Raw genomic sequence first — 21,039 nt, forward strand, 5'->3', positions numbered from 1 at the left:
CATTCTGTATGTAGAACCATTTCACCACAGCTAGCTCTAAAAATTCACTAGCTTCTGAATTTGTTTTCTCAACCGTAAAATGCTACCAGTTTCTTGCGAGGATTAAGTGACGATGTGGAGGCGTAAACTTCGAGGTTTTGCAAAGTAAGGTAGTATTTTCTATTATGGACAACTAGAGTGTTCAACCGATGCTGATAAAAGACTTTCTCAGTGAGAGGCCCAAATTCAGCTTTTAGAGTTATTGTTAAAGGATATGTTTAGATTTTTAACAGAAGAACCATGAGGATAGGTCAAATTATTATTTGTTTTTTTGTTTTAAAATTTTCTCCTTGCTCCTATAAAAGACTTGAAGCAGAAGTCTTAGTGTAATGGTAAGCTTGAAAATTAAAATTTCATCATGGGGGGCTGGCTCGGTGGCGCAGAGGTTAAGTGCGCACCTTCTGCTTTGGCGGCTTGGGGTTCGCCAGTTCGGATCCCGGGTGCAGACATGGCACCGCTTGACAAGCCATGCTGTGGTAGGCGTCCCACATATAAAATAGAAGAAGATGGGCCCGGATGTTAGCTCGGGGCTGGTCTTCCTCCCCAAAAAGAGGAGGATTGGTGGCAGATGTTGGCTCAGGGCTAATCTTCCTTAAAAAAAAAAAATTTCATGGATTCTAGAATCCGGTTACATAGTAACAAATATGATTTTTAAAGCTATTTATGAGCGTAACTTCACAGCATTTACATCTAGAACCTTTCTCTGCCTTCAGAAGACATAGATTATGTTGTCCTTTTTCCCCTAATTTCATTAATCATTATCTAAAATCATTTGAGTTAAAGATGATAATCCAAACTCCAGAGGTTATGGCTTTTATTGTATATGGATACATTTAGTAACAGTTATAGGTATTTTAATTTAACCAATATTAAATATCTGCCTGTCAAAGCAGCCTATGATGTAGCATCCCTTTTTTGAAAATATAAATGTACAATCAGGTCCCCTAACCAGGATTATGTCTTCCCGGCCACCAGTCCCCTCCTACTCCAGTCCATTCTCTATTCTGCTGCCAGAGCGATCTCCATTAAAAAAAAAAAATGCCATTCTCTTCCTCTGTGTGCGCAAAGTCGTCCTCTGATGCTCCTTGGATGAAAGGGTGGTTTGGAGCACAGGCTCAGCAGTCCAATCACCTGAGCTGTGGGCCTCCCACTTTTCTGCAAGTCCTGTCACCTCTGACTCTCGCTTCCCTAATCCACAAAGGAGAGCAGCTCCAGAATTTCCGTCTAGGCGGGCTTGGGGCAAAGAGTGATCAGAAGGAAGTGTGAGACTCTTAAAACTGCATGTTTGCTGAGCATGCACATGATTTTTCTCAGAATGTGTGGTTTACTTGTGGAGGGCTATCAATAGTTATTTGTGAAGAAAGCAAACTCCCCATCCATCTGAGCCATCCCCTCCTGGCACTGAGTATGGTTGCAAGGTTTAAATTGTGTCTGGATCGTTATGAGGGATGCAACAGGGATTATTACTAATGAAGAAGTACCCTTGGGCCGGCCCGGTGGCGCAGCGGTTAAGTGTGCAGTTCCGCTTCGGTGGGCCGGGGTTGGCCGGTTCGGATCCCGGGTGTGGACATGGCACCCCCTGGCAAGCCATGCTGTGGCAGGCGTCCCACGTATAAAGTAGAGGAAGATGGGCACAGATGTTAGCTCAGGGCCAGTCTTCCTCAGCAAAAAGAGGAGGATTGGCAGCCGATGTTAGCTCAGGGCTAATCTTCCTAAAAGAAATCAAAAATGAAGTACCCAAGTGTGCGAATGATTGTTCTCTCTTTACAAATGAGAGCAGTTATCACTAGTCAACGTTATTCACTGGTTCGCTAGGGAAAAGGTTGAGCACTGGCCCTTATCCACCTCCTCAACTTCCCTCAGAGACAATTTGACAACTCCGGGCTTTCCCACATATGATTCTGCTTGCATGGCCTACCTTATCTCCTACCTGGCGAACGCCTACACACCTTCTTCAGGACCTATCCTAACATACACTTGTTTGATCTTCCTGACACATCATTTGCCACCTTGGGCTATAATTTACGCATCTCTCTTCCCCCATTAGACTGAATTATCGATGGAAGAATTTTGTTCATGGATGTTAAGGTGGTGTAGGGCATAGTGTGTGTTCCTAAATGTGATAAGTATTAAATGAAGACGTTTGCTCAGTATCAGAAGCATCACTGTATTTATTGTGATTTTGTTTTATCCCTATTACTGAGTATGTATTTTAAAAGCTTTAAAAGTAACTTTGCCTTATGAATGTGCATTAAAAATAAATATAAATTTAAAATACAGTAACATTCTAAACTCAGTATCACTTATGAAATTTGGAATATTCAAAAGTAAATGTAAGAGCTGGCAACATTTCATTTATATTTTCTAAAGACATTCTTGTGTAAAGAATTCTGTCTTCCAACCCATATTTTATCTGGTTTCCATGGCAAAGTAACCATTCTGTGACTAGGATGATTGCCTCCTTTTGCCGAGTATCACATATACAACATTCTGAAGCCTACTTTCCCTTAAGCTTGTCCATTTTACTTGAAAAGAGTCCAAAGTTTTCCAGGAGAATTAACAACTACCAAAAGTAACACCTAGATTCTTCTTGCCCTGGCATTGACTGAAAATGTAGCGGCCAAGCGTGTCTTCCTGCATCCTCTGAGAAGGCAGTTATTCACTGCTAATGAGCGCTTACCTAGTGATTGCTCCAGACAACCTGCGGGGTGGTAGTGTGTTCACACAGACACTGCCTTGAGACCCCATCCCCGTGACAGCGCTCAATTTGTATAGTATGAAGCAGGTAGATGGCATCAATCAGCCTAGATGAGTTGTTACTCCTGTCCCTAAATAGGTGTCCCTACACCCCCCAAGCACATTGAAAGAGTAAAAATATTGACCATTTGGTTGGAATATACAAAGATAAGTGTACAGATTGCTAGCTTGGAGAGTGAAATTTCCATAGTTTTCAGACTTGAATTCCCATTTTAAAAAGATCTCATTTTTGAGACAAAAGAGTTGTGTTGATGGCCAAGGACAAGACTTAGTTTCCCAACAGGGTAAATTAATTTTGAAAACCAAAGGAGCCACATGTTGAGAAAGGAGAAGATAGTCAAGTTTGGTTGGAAAGGAGAGCTTGTCTGTGGTTTTTTTTATTTCATGGGTGAGTTAACCTATAAAGAAAATATTTTCGTGGACAGATCCCCACAAATTCCCTTTTAACAACTAGGTAGACATGGAACATCGTGGATTTTCCCACTTCCATAAAAAGGCATGTGAAAAATGAGCTGTTTAATGGCACCAATTATAGAAATAAAATAGCTCAACCAGAATTACTTGTACACATAATCCATTAACAAGATTTTTAAATCCTCAATAATTAGACCCAAAAGGGAGATTAAATTGCTTAACTTTTTTAAAATGTGCCTTTTGAAGTACATGACCATCCATCTAATTGATGTATATTGTAGAAATAAGTGATAGAGGAGTTTTTGTGTTATTTTAATATGTATGAGGCTCACAATAATGTGCTAAGACCATGTGTTTTCTTTGGTGCAAGTAAAATTGTTGGGACTCTGGAAGCTGCTTTCATACCACAATTATTAGCAAACACAGAATTTAACTTCAGACTTTGGTGTAATCCTACCAGCCCTTTTGCCCTCAAAGTGAGACAGCCTGTCACCAGGCAGAGAGAACAAAGATGATAGCCATGTTCTCTCTCCTGTCCGTGGACCCACACACTCCAGATTCTGCAGCCCTTCTGTTTACTTGAAGTTTTTATACCTATTTGTCTGTACCCTTAGACTTGGCTGGTACCTCTGGAAACTTGAATTTTGACCTGGTCATCTTTCTGTCGCTCCTGTCTGTTTCCACAACTACATTGGGTCTCCAAGGGCATGGTGTATCTGTCCAGATCTGATGCTTGCTTATATTCTGCAGTTTTGGCTTGGTTTGTTAAAATGTGTTGTTGGGGTTTACCCCTAAAATTTAAGGTTACTGTTTTATCTTCCCTGTCTCTGTAAGGCATCTTTTCTTAGACTCTCTGGAGCCTCCCTCTTCTAAAGTTGCCCATAACCCTGAGGAAAACTAATAGACTACACTGCCTGTAACTAGACTGTTAACTTCAGGGATCAGGGACATGCTTCTGTAGTAAACCATTTGTGGCTGTATTTCCACAGCTATCATGTTGTTGTTACTGTTGTTTCCTTTCCTTTCTTTCTTTCTTTCTCTCTCTCTCTCTTTTTTTTTTTTTTTTTTTTGGTGAGGAGGATTGGCCCTCAGCTAACATGTTACCAATCTTCTTCTTTTTGCTTGAGGAAGATTGTCACTGAGCTAACATCTGGGCCAATCTTCCTCTATTTTGTATGTGGGATGCTGCCACAGTGTGGCTTGATGAGTGAATGGTATATAAGTCTGCACCCGGGATCTGAACCCATGAACACTGGGCGACCGAAGGGGAGCATGCAAACTTAACCATTACACCATCAGCTGGCCACCATTGTTCTTTTCTTAAGGTAATTTCAAATACAGAAAAACCAAGTTCTTGGAAAAGGTCAAGATCGAAATCATGCCATGAAAATTTGGTTTATCATAAAAAGAGAAATGAGAAATACATTCCAAGGATATACATGAAAATGTTCATTTCAGTTGCCTTGATGAGCACTGACATTGCTATGTTGCCTCCATATGTTGTAAAATAGAAAATACCATGTATCATTCACAATTACTAGAAATATAAAGAAACAGAAAAATGTAACCCATGGTCACTAGAAACAGATACAGAGATAAGCAGATGTTAAAACTGGTAAATAAGGACTTTAAAATAACTATAATAAATACATTAAAGAATCTACAGGAAAAGAGAGAATGAGTAAGAAATAGAGAATTTCAGAAAATATATGAAAACTATAAGAACCAAATGGAAATATTAAAACTAAAGAATAAATGAAAAATAAATTGGATGAGATTAATGCAGAACAGAAGAGCTTAAAACAAAGTCAAAAAATAAAATAAAACACAGAGGGTTTTTTTCTTAATTAACAGGGACTCAAAGACCTATGAGACTGAACCAAATGGGAGAAGAAAGAGAGAATGAAGTAGAAAAAAATAATTGAAGAAATATGGCTGAAGTTTTTCCAAATTTCATCAAAAATACCAACTGGTCCAAGAGCCAGCATACCCGAAGCAGGAAGAAGAAAAAGAAAACCGCATGCACACCGTAACAGTCAAACTGCTGAGAACCCGAGATAAATGTAAATTCTCAAAAGCAGCCCGAGGAGGGAAAAAGTCACATTACTAAGTAAAGATCTGATAGCTTACATTTCTTTAGAAACAATACAGGCCCGGAGAAAATGGAATGATATCTTTAGGTGCTAAAGGGAGGATTGTCAAATTTAGGATCAATACACAGGAAAACATCTTTCAAAACTGAAGGCAAATTAAACATTTTGAGATGAACAAAAAACAGAATTTGTCCACCAGTAACCCATCCTGCAGGAATGCTGAGGGAAATGCTGGAAGAATTTCCAGATGCAGATTCAGGTCTCCAGGAAGGAACGAAAGCTCTGGAAATGGTGACTAGAGTATGTGGATCAATATGAAAACAATTTTCCTTTCTTAAAGAAAAATCAAATGGTTGTTCAAAGTAAAATGAATGGCAGTGTACTGTGGGGTTTGTATCATATGTGGGAATAAAACATATGGCCATAGACAATTAACATGTGTCAAAGAAGAAAGCTACATGAACATCTGTAGGATAAAGCTAAAACAGATCTTAAAGGGAAGTTTATGAATTAAAATGCTTATTTTAGAATTATGACTTGAAATACTTATTTCAGAAAAGAAAGTTTAAATTATTTAAGCATTACCTTAGGCTAGTAAAAGAAGAGTAAATTAAATGCAAAGGAAGTAAAATAAAGTAATTAAGAGGAGAAATCAATGAAACTGAAAATAGAATCAACAAAGCAAAAGTAGGTTTTTGAAAAGTCTAATATTCATCGCTAGGACTTCCATAACAAAATCCCACAGACTGAGGGGCTTAAACAACAGACATTTATTTTCGCACAGTTCTGAAGGCTTGAAGTCCGAGACTAAGGCGCTGGCAGGGTTGGCTGCAGATGCCCACTTCTTGCTGCCTCTTTGCGTGGTCGTCACTCCTGCACCCCTGGCGTCTCTCTGTGTGTTCCAATCTCCTTAAAAGGACACCAGTCATTTGGATTAGGGCCCACCCTAATGCTCTCATTTTCACTTAATTGCCTCTTTAAAAGCCCTTTCTCCAAACACAGTCAGTTTTGAGGTACTGGGGGTTAGAGCTTCAGTACATGAATTTGGGGGGAACGTCAGTCAGCCCATAACTCTGATGGAACAAATTATCAATATCAGGAATGAAAGCAAGAACATTATAGATATTATAAAGATTAAAAGGATAGTGAATATTTTGAACAACTTTGACAATAAATTTAATAACTTAGATGAAATGGACAATTTCTTCCAAGAACACAACAAAAATACAATTTATCATAATTGAAACTCTGAAATAGAAACTCTGAAAAGCTCTATTTCTCAAATAAACTGAATTTGTAGCTAAAAACCTTCCCACAGAGATGAAAGGAAGGTTTTGGTTCTACCAAGGCACTTACACTCCTACAGCTTATCTCTTGTGAATTACAACTAAAACCTCTTGAGAATATTCATAAAGCAACTACCTGAGGGTTCTGAGAAGAAAACAAAAACAGATGGATTGTGGAAGGAAGTTGGAAAAGCAATCCATACAGGGGTGAATTCCCTGAGTTTCTTTTGTCTCAGCTATGCCCCCAAGGGCAGACTCAGCTGGAGAAATGTGTGGTCACGTAGATGGCCAACTTCCAACAGAATCTTGCTTTCCTGTCCAAAGGAACCAAGAAGAGGGCAACTTGCAGGCCAGGAAGTGTAACACGAATTCTGGAAAGGAGAGACTTGAGGAAGGGGGTTACCCAATTCAGTGTAACACTTAGGCTCACCCCTGAGTTGTGCATGGACAGGGCAAATTTAAAACACAACCTTTCACATTTAGATCATGCTCAAGCCTGATACTAAGCCCTGAGAAACACATGTGCAAGACAGACCCGAAACAATATAGCAAAGGCTTTATGACCTGAGCTAAGATTTAAACCATGGCCCTGACATGGACATCCTGAGTGAGGGATGTGTGGGAAAGTCAAAAGAGAAAACAGCTTTGAAAAGGCTTTGAAAAGACAACTGACATTGGAAGCACTGCCCACAGAAAGCAAGACACAACTTTTGGTCTGAGCCTAAGCTGGGTTGATTGGTCACGAAAAAAATTTAACATCCTCCGTAAGATTTTAAGAGAACCCACCATCTACACAGTATCACAGTCGAATTTTTTCGGACAGAATCCAAAATTACTTGGCATAGAAAGAACAAGGAAAGTGTGACCAATTCATACAGAGAAAGACAACCAACAGATTTCAAGACATAGCTGTGGCATTCAAGACTGTAGTACTGGCAGAGGGATAAACAGATCAATGGAACAGAAGAGACAGCCCCAAAATAGTTTCACACGAGTATAAGCCAACCGGTATTTGACAGAGTTGCAAAAGCAATTCAATGGAGAGGGGACAGTCTTTTCAACAATGTGTGCTGAAGTGCTATCCAATGTGTGATAGTGCTTTCCAACAATGTGCCGGAGCAACTGGATATCCATAAGCAAAAGAATAAGCCTCGACCTAAAACTCACACCTTATACAGAAATTAACTCAAAGTGAATCATAGATTTAAATGCAAAGCATAAAACTATAAAACTAAAAGAATATAACACAGGAGAATAAAACATAGTGCAATTCCAAACGCTGGTGAGGATATGGAAAAACTGGATCTCATACATTGCTGGAGGGAATATAGAATAGAACAGCCACTCTAGTAAATAATTTGGTATTTTCTTTCTTTCTTTTTTTGAGGAAGACTGGCCCTGAGCTAACATCCATGCCCATCTTCCTCTACTTTACATGTGGGACGCCTAGCACAGCATGGCTTGACCAGTGGTGCCATGTCCACACCCAGGATCCGAACCGGCAAACCCCGGGCTGCCAAAGTGGAAGGTGTGCACTTAACCACTGCGCCACTGGACCGGCCCCTGGCATTTTTTTAAAAATGTATACATACATTTATCAAACAACCCAGCAATTACTCTTGACATTTATTCTAGAGAAATGAAAACTTATGTCTTCATAAAAACCTGAACATGATTGTTCATAGCTTTATTTATAATAGCCCAAAATTGGAAACAACCAAATATCTCTCAATAGGTGAGTGGTTAAACAAACTGATATATCCACACTATGGAATTCTACCCAGCAATAAAAAGGAAAAAACTAGTTATACAAATAGAGAGGTGAAATGTACATAGACGTACATATACATAGGTGAAATGTAAATGAAAAGATACACTTTGCAAACACTAACCGAAAGAAAACTGGAGTAACTATATTAATATCAAGGTGTACAAATCTACAATTATAATGGGTGATATCAGCACCCCCTCTCAGTAACTGATAGAACAAGTGGACAGAAAATCAATAAGGATATAGATGTGAATAACAGTATCAACCGACTTGACCTGATATTTATAGAACACTCCACCTAACACAGCCAAATACACATTCTTTCAAGTGCACATGGAACATTCACCAAGGTAGAGCACATTGTGAGCCATAAAACGAGCTTGAGACTTTTCTTTTTTGAGGAAGATTAGCCCTGAGCTAACTACTGCCAATCCTCCTCTTTTTGCTGAGGAAGACTGGCCCTGAGCTAACATCCATGCCCATCTTCCTCTACTTTATATGTGGGGTGCCTACCACAGCATGGCTTTTGCCAAATGGTGCCATGTCTGCACCTGGGATCCAAAGCGGTGAACCCTGGGCCACCGAGAAGCAGAATGTGTGAACTTAACCACTGCGCCACCAGGTCGGCCCCTTAAGACACTTTTTAAAATTATAAATCATACCAAGTATGTTTTTTGAACATAATAGAATTTAAAAATCTAGAAAAATACCTAAATATTTAGAAATTTTATAGCACATTTCTAAATAACCTAATGGTCTAAGAGGCAGTCACAAGGGAAATTAGAAGGGCCAGCCCAGTGGCATAGTGGTTGGGTATGCACACTCTACTTCGGCAGCCTGGGGTTCACAGGTTCGGATCCCGGGCATGGACCTAGCATCACTTGTCAAGCCACACTGTGACAGCATCCCACATAAAATAGAGGAAGATTGACACAGATGTTAGCTCAGGGCCAATCTTCCTCACAAAAAAAAGAAAAAAAATTAGAAAATATTTTGAATTGAATGGAAATGAAAAAGCACAACCTACCAAAATGTGTGTGATAAAGCTCACACAAGCGCTTAGGGGAAATTTATAAGTGGAAAGGGGAAATTTATAAGTAAGTGCTTATAAAAGAAGAGCAGTCTCAGAGCTGGCCCTGTGGCTTAGTGGTTAAGTTTTGCGCACTCTGCTTTGGTGGCCCAGGTCCGCAGGTTCAGACCCTAGGTGCAAACCTACACCACTCATTAGCCACACAGTGGCAGCGACCCACATATAAAATAGAAGGAGACTGACACAGATGTCAGCTCAGGGTGAATCTTCCTCAGGAAAAAAAAAAAAAAGACCAGTATCAAGTCCTCCAAGTTTCTACTTTAAGAGACCATAAAAAAGAGCAAATTAAATCCAAAGCAGGCAGAAGGAAGGACATAGTGCTAAGAGCAGAGATCAGTAAAATAAAAAACAGAAAAACAATTGAGAAAATAAAAGCAAAAGCTGATTCTTTGAGAAGAACAATAATTGATAAACCTCCAACCATAGTAATAAAGACAAATAGAAGACAAAAATCACTAATATCAGGAATGAGTGGTGACATCACTACAGAATATGCAGAAATTAAAAGGATAAAGGAATACAGTTGTCCCTCCGTATCCATGGGTGATTGGTTCCAGGACCCCCACGGATACCAAAATCCACAGATGCTCAAGGGCCTTAGTCAGCCCCCTGCATTGCGGGTTCCACATCTGCAGATTTAACCAACCACAAATCATAAACATGGAACTCGATCTGAGGTTGGCTGAATCCAGGGATGAGGAACCTGCAGGACACAGAGGGCCAACCATATTACAAACAACTTTATAGCATAAATTTGAAAACTCAGATGAAAAGAACAAATCTCTTGAAAGAGAAAAACTAAAAGAGCTCACTCAAGATGAAGTGGATAACTTGAACAGTCCTTTACTAGAAGAATTGAATTTGTAGCTGAAAGTCTTCCAACAAAGAAAACCTCAGGTCCAAACAGCTCCACTGGTGAGTTATACCAAACACTTAAGGAAGAAATAATACTAATTATACACAAACTTTTTCAGAAAATAGAATAGAAAATATTCTAATTCACAGGGCCAGCATTACCTTGATATCAAAAATAGAAAACTATGTAACAATACAAGAAAACCACAGAAATATCTCTTATGTACATTGACACAAATATCCTCAACAAAATATTAGCAAATTGAATCTAACAATAGATAAAGATGTATTATCATATATCATGACCAAGTGGGATTTCTTCTGGGAATACAAGACTGGTCCAACATTCAAAAACAGTCAATGTAGGGACCGGCCCCATGGCTAAGTGGTTAAGTTCACACACTCTGCTATGGCAGCCCAGGGTTTCGCCAGCTCGGATCCTGGGTGCAGACATGGCACAGCTCATCAAGCCATGCTGTGGCGGTGTCCCACATAGCACAACCAGAAGGACCTACAACTAGAATATATTACCATGTACTAGGGGGGCCATGGGGAGAAGAAAAAAGAAAGAAGATTGGCAACACATGTTAGCTCAGGTGCCAATCTTTAAAAGCAAAAAAAAACCAAAACAAAACTAATCAATGTAATTCACCATATTAACACACTTGAAAAAGAAAAATTATATTGCCATCTCAGTAAATGCAGAAAAGGCATCTGACAAAATTCAGTACACATTCATGAGTTTAAAACTCTCAACAAACCAGTAATAGAAGGGAACTTCCTTAATTTTACAGAGGACATCTACAAAAAACCTACAGCCATTATCATACTTAATGACCAAAGACTGAATGCTTTCCCTATAAGATCAGCAATGAGGCAAAGTTGGGAAAGGCAGTCTAATGTGCACTGTCTTTTGACCCCCATCTTGTCACGGGAGAACAGGTCTTGGGCCTGGAACACCTCCTCACCCAGAGATTAGGAGCCCATACAGCCAGTGCTGGGCTTACCATCTTGGTGGGAGTATCTTCCCCTGTTTCAGACTCAATGTGTACTCCTTTGTTCTGCTTAAGCGTGTGTGTCAGTGGCCCTCAGGCACGCCCCCACCCTTCAGTATTTCAGACCCCATGGAGGTGGAGGAAGGGTCTTTCTGCTATAGCACAAGAATAGTGTGTGCAGGCTAACTACTCTGTGTTGGCTGCCTCGTGGGACCCACTGGCCATGAGGGACTGATGGACGGACGCTATTGGAGTTGATCTTTCTCTGTGTAAATAAAACTGTTCTTCCGTCCAGTGCTTGGCTGTGTTGTGTTTTCCTGGGCAACTCCAATACCAAGATGTGGTGGGTGGAAATGTTTGGACTTTTATTCCCGGTGATTGGCATAGTGATGATCTTTGCTACCCTCCACGCTGTTGGGGTCCTCTCCTGGCTTTGGTAACTAGTGCACAGGGTTCTCCTTGTCAGCAAGGATGTGTTCTCTCAACATGCCTACATCCTGGAGGTTCTAGCCAGTGTAATAAAGTCATGAAAAAGAAAAAAAAAAGGGCACATATATTGGAAGAGAAGAAATAATATTGTCTATATTCAGAGAGAGCATAATTGTCTACATATGAAATCCCAAAGAATCTGAAAAAGTAGTACTAGAAGTAATTAGTTAATTTAGCAAGATTCAAGGTCAATATAAAACATCAGTGTGTTTCTCTATATAAGCAGTGAACAATTGGAATCATTTTTTAAAATATCATTTGTAAAAGTACCAAAAGACAGGAGGTATTCAGGTATGAATCACACACAAAAATGTGCCAAATCTACATGATGAAAACCACAAAATGCTGACGATCTATGACCCAATGAAATAAAGGAATATATCACGTTTACCGATTGGAAGACTCAATATTGTTAAGCTGTCAGTTATCCAGAGATCTACATCATTTACACAATCTCACTCAAAATCCAAGCCAAACTTTTTGTAGAAATTGACAAGATGATTACAAAATTTATGTAGAAAATAAAAAGAAATAGCCTAAGAAATTTTGAAAAAGAACAAAGTTGGAGAATTCACACAACCTGATTGTAAAACTTACTGTAAAACTACAGTAATCAATGTATCATTGGTGAAAAGATGGGCACATAGATCAGTGGAAGAGAAAAGAGCCCAGAAACAGACCCACACACATAGGACCAAGTGATTTTTTACATACGTGCAAGGGCAGTTCAATGGAGAGTAGATAGTCATTTCAACAAATCGTGCTGGAACAAGTGAACATCCCTATGCAAAATAGTGAAACCCAACCCATACCTCATGCAAAAATTAACTCAAAATGAATCAGATCAAAAGGTGAAAATCTAAAACTATAAATTTCTATAAAAAAAAAAACAGGAGAAAAATCTTGGTGACTATGGGTTAGGCCAAGATATCATAGTTATGACACTAAAAGCATGATACCAACATGAAAAAATTGATATTAGACTTTATAAAAATTGCAAAACTTCTGCTCTGCAAAAGACACTGTTAAAGAATGAAAAAGCAAGCCACAGACTGAGAGGAAATCTTTGCAACTGATACATCTGGTAAAGGACTTGTACTCAAAACATAAAAATAACTCTCAAAACTCAACAATAAGATAACAAACAACCCAATTTAAAAAAATGAGCAAGAGATTTAAACAGGCATTTCACCAAAGAAGACATATGGATGGCATATAAATCGATGAAAAGATGCTCAACATCATAAGTCATTAAAGAAAGGCAAATTAAAACCACAATGTGATATCAGTATAGACTTCTGGAATGGCTAAAATTAAAAAAAAATACTGACAATACCAAGTTTTATGAGGATGCAGAGCAACTGGAACTCTCATACGTTACTAGTGGGAATGCAAAATGGTATAGGCACTTCGGAAAACAGCCTGGCAGGTTCTCATGAAGGTAAACATACCCTAACCACACAACCTCACAATCCCACTTCTAGGTACTTACCTGAGAGAAATGAAAACTTATTTAATTCATAGGTTCACAGAACTCATAGTACTGTACACCAAAACAATGTTAATTTTACTGTAAGTTATACCTAGATAAAAAGAAACAAAACACCTCTGACCAAAAAAAAAAAAAAACGCTTCAAGTTTCACTACTGAATTCTATCTATCATACACTTAAGGAAGAAATAATTCTAATCTTTCACAAACTCTTCCAGAAAATAAAGGGAACATTCTCCAATATTTTTCATGAAGCCCACAGAAGCTTGATACTAAAACCTATCAAATTCAATAAACATAGGTACAGAAATCCTCATACACACATAAAAAAGTTAGCATAGGAATCCAGGAATTTATGAAAAGAATAGTACATCATGACCAAGTGGGCTTTATCCTAGAAATGCAAAGTTAGTTCAAATATCAATGAGTTGTTGCTTGATGGATATAGAATTTTAGTTTTGCAATTTGAAAAAGTTTTAGAGATCTGTTACAGAACACTATGCTTCACATATATATTTTTTTTGAGGAAGATTAGCCCTGAGCTAACATCTGCTGCCAATCCTCGTCTTTTTGCTGAGGAAGACTGGCCCTGAGCTAACATCCGTGCCCATCTTCCTCTACTTTATATGTGGGATGCCTACCACAGCATGGCTTGCCAAGTGTTGCCATGTCCACACCTGGGATCTGAACCGGTGAACCCTGGGCCACTGAGAAGCGGAATATGCGAACTTAACCTCTGGGCCACCGGGCCGGCCCTGCTTCATATATTTTGATGATCTGTTATTAGGTGTGTAAATATTTATAATTGTTATATCTCTTTGCTGTTTTGAACCTTTACTAATATATAATGTTCTTCCTTGTCTCTTGTAGCCTTTTTTAATTAAAGTCTATTTTGTCTGATATTAGTATAGCCGCCCCTGTTCTCTTTTGGTTACTGTTTGCATGGAGTATCTTTTTCATTCCTTTCACTTTCAATCTGTTTGTGTCTTTGCATCGCAAGTGAGTCTCCTGCAGACACCATATAGTTAGATTGTGTTTTTATCCATCCTGCCAATCCCTGTCATTGTAATTGGAGAGTTTAATCCATTTACATTTAAAGTTATTACTGATAAGGACTGAATTCTGTAATTGTGTTATATACTAATTCAATCTCCTTACTAGTAATTGGTCTGTTCAGATTTTCTATTTATTCATGATTCAGTCTTGGTAGGTTGTACGTTTCTAGGAATTTATTTATTTCTTCATGCTTTCCTAATTTGTTGGTGTATAACTGTTCATAGTAGCTTTTCATGATCTCTAGTAGTTCTGTGGTATCAGTTGTAATGTCTCCTCTTTTGTTTTGATTTTATTTGAGTCCTTTCTCTTTTTTCTTGGTGAGTCTAGCTAAAGGTTTTTCAATTTTGTTTATCTTTTCAAAGAACCAGCTCTTAGTTCTATTGATCTTTTATATTATCTTTTTTGGTCTCTATTTTATTTATTTCCACTTTGATCTTTATTTCTATCCTTCTACTAACTTTGGGCTTAGTTGTTCTTTTTTTTAGTTCCTTCAAGTGTAAACTTGGGTTGTTTATTTGAGATCTTTCATTTTCTTAATGAAGGCATTTATCCCTCTTAGAACTGCTTTTGCTGCATCCCATAAGTTTTAGTATATTGTGTTTACATTTTCATTTGTCTTAAGATATTTTTTTATTTCCCCTTTGATCTCTTCCTTGATCAATTGGTTGTTCAGGAACTTGTTGTTTAGTCTCCATATATTTGTGAATTTTCCAGTTTTCTACTTATAATTAATTTCTAGTTTTATACCATTGTAATCAGAAAAGATACTTGATATGATTTCAGGCTCCTTAAATTTATTAAGACTTGCTTAGTGGCCTAACATACAGTCTATCCTGAAGACTATTCCATGTGCGCTTGAGAAGAATGTGTTCTGCTGCTATTGGATGGAATGTTCTGTAAGTGTCTGTTAGGTTCATCTGACCTAACATGTAGTTTAAGTCCAATGTTTCCTTATTGAATTTTCTACCTGGATCATCTGTAGGTTGTTGAAAGTGAGAAGATTTAATGAATTTTCAAGCTATAATAGAAAACTACTAAGCAATTTCTCCCCTGAGACTGTCTTGGGTCCTCTAAACCACTCCATGTATGCTTTACCCACCTCTGCTATCAGTTCCCCTAGGGACAGAGTGTGAGAAGCACTGGATTGATGAAGTTGGTTCTCTAGCTAGAGTGACATCATCTCTGATATAACCATGTTCCAGCAGGCAGGTGACTCACATGGAAAGATTGGTACAACACTCCTGAAGCTATTTTTCTCCTCTATCTCTGCTCTCTCCTCTTCTTCACATCCTTTGAAGAGGCACCATGGTGCAGGTTAGGAGTGTGAACTGTGGAGCCAAACTTCCTGGGTTCAAATCCTAGCCCCCCAACTCAGTAGCTATTTAGTCCTGGGAAATTTAACTTAACCTCTTTCCGCTGGGTCTTCTCATCCATAAAATGGATAAAATAGTGTTTATTTGGTAGGATTATTATAAGGACTATATAAGAATATTTGTAAAATGCTTAGGTCAATGACTATCTGTGCCAATTTAATTGGGTTCCTATTTCCTATGCCTGGAACATACAAGTGTGATATTAGTGTTCCTGAAATCTCTCTCCAACACAGAGGTGGGAAGAGTCCTTGAAAGAATAGATCTTGTCTCTCTTCTTCCTCTCTCTCAATCCCTCTCCAACTCTGGCTGCCTCATTCACTCAACAAATATTTACTCAGCACCTTCTAGGTACCAGGCACTATTTTAAGCTGGTGACTATATTTTGAAGCAGAAAAGCATTGTCCCTGTCTTCTTACAGTATAATGAAACAAATCAGCCCTTGAGCAGCTATGACAATGCAATGCAGTGGAGAGAGGGGAGGGGAAGGCAATGCAAGGTATTCTGTGTCTATTCTGTCTCTAGGTTTCTTTTTCCGTCTCTCTCCGTTTATGTCTGTCTCTATCCCTCTTTCCGTGTATGCCTCTTAAAGGAAATAACTGAGAAATTTCCCAAAGCACAGGAAGAACTGGCTTCTTCTACTAGAAAAGTTGACAGATTTCAAGTATCATTAAGTGAGTGCAGTTAACTGGAGATAGTCTGCTTGCAGTCAGTTCTACTCAGCAGGCGGCAGGAGTGTCCACTGCATAAATCAATCCAGTCATTCTCATCTTTCCAAGACCTACACTAAAGTGCTTCTAATTTGATGTGTGGGATCTTTTAATTCTTAAGCTGTAGAATTGGTACACAGTAAAAATGACTATTGGTATTGCCATGTTAAAACTGGCACATTGGAATAAGTTTCTACAGATTACTATTGATTTTGCTCTCCCACAAAGATTTGGCCTCTCCTTACACTTCCAAACAACAAAATTTTCTACCTTTACCTTCAGCAGATAATCTCAACGGGAGACAGGGATGGAGGGAAAAACATACTCAAGACATCAGCCTCACCAGCTGGGCAACCTTGAGCTTCTTAAAGTTCTACAAATGGAATTGTTAGGGTAAAGGATATTCCTGTTTTCTTCATTTAAAAAATATTATTATTTTTATTTACTTATTTTTTGGTGGTGAGGAAGATTGGCCCTGAGCTAACATCCGTGCCAGTCTTCCTCTATTTTGTATGTGGGACAGCACCACAGCATGGCTTGATGAGCAGGGTGTAGGTCCATGCCTGAGATCCGAACCTGCAAACTCCAGGCCACTGAAGTGGAGTGCACAAACCCAACCACTATGCCACTGGGCTGGCCACCCTCCAAAAAATTATTTTTAACTGTGATAAAAAGTACATAAGATAAAACAGACCATCTTAACCTTTTTGTGTGTGTGTGTGAGGAAGATTGTCCCTGAGCTAACATCTGTTGCCAATCTTCCTCTTTTTGCTTGAGGAAGATTGTCGCTGAGGTAACATCTGTGGCAATCTTGCTCTATTTTATGTAGGATGCCACCACAGCATGGCTTGACGAACGGTGCTAGGTCTGCATCCGGGATCCAATCCTGCAAATCCTGGGCCACTGAAGCAGAGCGTGCAAACTTAACTACTATGCCACTGGGCTGGCCCCTGTCTTAACCATTTTTAAGTGTGTACTTTAATAGTGTTAAATATATTCACATTGCTGTGCAACAGATCTCCAGAACTTTTTCATCTTGCAAAACTGAACCTCTGCATCCATTAAAAGACAACTCTGCATTTCCACCACCCTCCAGCCCCCGGCAACCACTATCTGACCTTCTGTTTCTATAAATTGGACTACTTTAGATATGTCATATAGTGGAATCACACAGTGTTTGTCTTTTTGTAAGTGACTTATTTCACAGAGCATAATGTCCTCAAGTTTCACCATGTTGTAATATGTGTCTTTTTTGTAGGATGTTGTATTTTTTGTTCTACTTTCTGAGAGATTTCTCAACTGTATCCTCTACTTTTCCCACAAATTATTTTTCACTATACAGTCTCCTTTTAATTAAGGAGGTGAGCATAAAAATAAAATACCATAATTATAAAAATAATATACTTAGCAGGAATTAATTAAATAAATACAAACATAAAATCTTGGGATTTTTGGCCACTCTATTTTTAAATCAATTTCATTGAATTATAATTTACATATAAAAATTAACCAATTTTTAGGGCTGGCCCCATGGCCGAGTGGTTAAGTTGGCATGCTCCTCTTCAGCGGCCCAGGGTTTCACTGGTTCAGATCCTGGGCATGGGGGACATGGCACCACTTGTCAGGCCATGCTGAGGCGGCGTCCCACATTCCACAACTAGAAGGACCCACAACAAAAAATACACAACTATGTACCGGGGGGCTTTGGGGAGAAAAAGGAAAAATTAAAGAAGAAAAAAATTAGAGGCCAGCCCGGTAGCGCAGCAGAATTCGTATGTTCCGCTTTGGTGGCCCAGCGTTCACTGGTTCGGATCCTGGGTGCAGACCTATGTACCGCTTATCAGGCCATGCTGTGGCAGGCGTCCCACACATAAAAAGGAGGAAGATGGGCACAGATGTTAGCTCGGGGCCAGTCTTCCTTGAAAAAAAAAATTAACCAATTTTTTAATGTTCAGTTACTTTTAACAAAGGTATACAGTTCTATAACCATCACTACAATCATAATATGTAACATTTCACCTCAAAAACTTCCCACATGCCCTTTTTAGACAATCCCCTCCTCCCATCCCTGGCCCCTGGAACCACTGCTTGGGGTGGGGGCTATACTGGAATTCCCTGTACTATCTTTATAGTTTTTCTGTAAATCTAAAATTATTCCAAATACAACGTTCAGTTAAAAGAAAGAGAGACCACAAGACCTGTCCTCACCTGTTATTCATTGTGCTGGAACCACTGTCATTCCATCACTTATCGCCCCAAAGTGGGCTGCCACCAGTATTAATTTCCTATGGCTGCTGTAACACGATTACCACAAATTTAGTGGCTTAAAACAAGCCAAATTTATTATCTTAAAATTCTGGAGATAAAAGTTAGAAAATCAAGGCCCTTGCAGAACTGTGTTCCTCCTGGAGGCTCCAGAGGAGAATCTGCTGCCTTGTCTTTTCAGCTTCTGAAGCTTATCTGCATTCCTCGGCTCAGGATCTCTTTCTCCTTCTTTAAGTCCAGCAGCACAACATCTTCAAAGTTTTCTCTCTCACATACTTATGCCTCTGTTGTCACATCTCCTTCTGTGACTCCGACCCTCCTGCATCTCTCTTATAAGGACCCTGTGACGACCCTGGGCCCACCTGGGTAATCCAGGCCACTCTTCCCATCTGACGGTCCTCAGCCCAATCACATCTGTAAAGTCCCTTCTGCTATGTAAGGTGGCATGTTCATAAGTTTCACAGTTTAGGATGTGGACATCTTTGGGGACCACCTTTCTACCTAACAAACACACCTATGAAATTCTAGGAAAGTTGGTTACCTGCTCGGGTGGTCAGGTAGTTGGGAGGTGTCAGGATACCAATATGGCCTTACTTTCCGTGGCAAATTTCTGAACCAAGTTTTATCATACTTTGATTTGGGAGGAATGACCACAAGAGACAGGGATGGAAAACTGGGGAGAACTGCCTATCTTACTCTGATGCCTTGGCAGGGGTTTCAATCTGTGACCTGAGCAGAGGGACTGTATTTTAATGATCTAGGGCAGGGTGAGACTTACTTGATATGGATATTCCTAGATTGTGACCATAAACCTAGACGCTACTTATGATGGAGAGATCACCCTATGTAGCAACTGGAACAATCTGATACGATGACAATCCGCAGGGACAGGTGGCGAGGGAGATACACTGATTACTTAATCCTGGGGAATGCCTAATTGCCGTAAAATTTCCCAAGTGTATGTAGCAGTCTAGGTCAACATTAGGAAGACGACGCTTTGCTTCAATTAGAAGATGGTATCGGAGACCTCACCATGCTAACTAAACAAAGAATACAGAACACTACTAACTCTGCCATTGGCCATCAGTGTCCTCTGACATAGGGGCTGAAGGGAGAAAGTACATGAGGTACTCATGTGTTCAGTAAACGGGTGGACAGTGGTTAAAATATGATCTTAATCAAAGGGGGCATGCTACCTACGGTCACTGCTGAGAACAGGTGGATCCCATAGGTCATAGACAGAGGTGCTGAGTGCGCTGAGGTGTAGCAGATCCAGGTAGAGAAGCTAATGGGTAGTAGACACTACCGATAAAAATAATCAGGGTCACATGCAATTGACCTTCTAGAATCTGTTTGGGGCTTGGGCAGTGGCAGGAAAGAATTTTACAGAAAGAAAAGTTACAGATTATACAACTGACCATGAATAATTACCACTTGTGCTGAATATTTTCTTTTTTCTCTTTCAAATCCACTCTCCACTGTTTTCCTCCCTTCTTGGTACTCTAGGAAATTGAACTGCATGGATGGCTTCCATACCTTCGGGCTTCCTCTTGGGTTTGGCCAAATGGGAGGCACTGGCAGGAGGACAGAAGGAGGGAAGAGAGTGAGGGAAGGCATTATTCCTTCAGCTCCCTGCCCGCAGGCTCACCTGGGTTTTCTCTGTCTACACAGGCCACCATTACGACTTCTCTCACCAGGTGCCAGTACCTGGCCTTCTCCTTTTCTCTTCAGGTGGGTGGGGAGAGAGGATGGGGGATAACAGCTCTGGAGGACTTTAGCCCAGGGTGTTTCACCTTCCCTTAAGGATTCTTTGAAGCCTGCCCAAACCTTTGTAAACAGCCCCTTTACCAAGCACTCCTCAAATACCCCCTTAAAAAAGCCATCCACCTCTGATTGATACGTCACTCAAACTAAGGAACAGATCCTACACCCAGGGGACTCATGAGCCTCGGGAGTTCAGGGGTGGCTTGGGGCACTGGGAGGTACTTCTGAATAACAGGATTTAGATTTTGATTTAAAGGATCGCAGCCACCCTTGATAGAGGGAAATGCCTGTGTAACACTTTGGGATTCATTTATTCAATAAATAATTATTGAGCGTTTGTTATCTGCCAGGCACAGGGGCTACAGCAGTGAAGAAAAATCAACACTCCCCCACCCCGTCCTAATGGACCCCATGCAGGTGGAGGAGACAGATGATGAACAGAATAAATAAAATGTATACCATATGTTAGACGCTTTGAAGGAAAAATAAAGCGGGGAAGAGATATGGGGGAGCTGGAAAAAACTGGATGCTCAGGGAAAGCTTTAGTGAGAAAGTCACATTTGAGTAACGACCTCAAAGAAAGATGGCAAAATA

At 39.7% G+C, this 21,039-nt stretch overlaps 1 long non-coding RNA gene across 1 annotated transcript in view; it reads right to left on the reverse strand.

The window, feature by feature from the left end:
• Positions 1 to 6,058: 6,058 nt before the first annotated feature.
• Positions 6,059 to 21,039, reverse strand: part of LOC138924847 (uncharacterized) — a 28,527-nt gene continuing 13,546 nt past the window's right edge. The window contains exons 2-3 of the long non-coding RNA XR_011440165.1: positions 20,100 to 20,255; positions 6,059 to 6,212 (exon numbers count right to left, since the gene is read on the reverse strand). This is a non-coding gene — a long non-coding RNA (uncharacterized lncRNA). The remainder of the gene's footprint in view (positions 6,213 to 20,099; positions 20,256 to 21,039) is intronic.

The sequence above is a fragment of the Equus caballus genome, chromosome 6 (genome assembly GCF_041296265.1).
Source record: "Equus caballus isolate H_3958 breed thoroughbred chromosome 6, TB-T2T, whole genome shotgun sequence".
Classification (NCBI taxonomy): domain Eukaryota; kingdom Metazoa; phylum Chordata; class Mammalia; order Perissodactyla; family Equidae; genus Equus; species Equus caballus.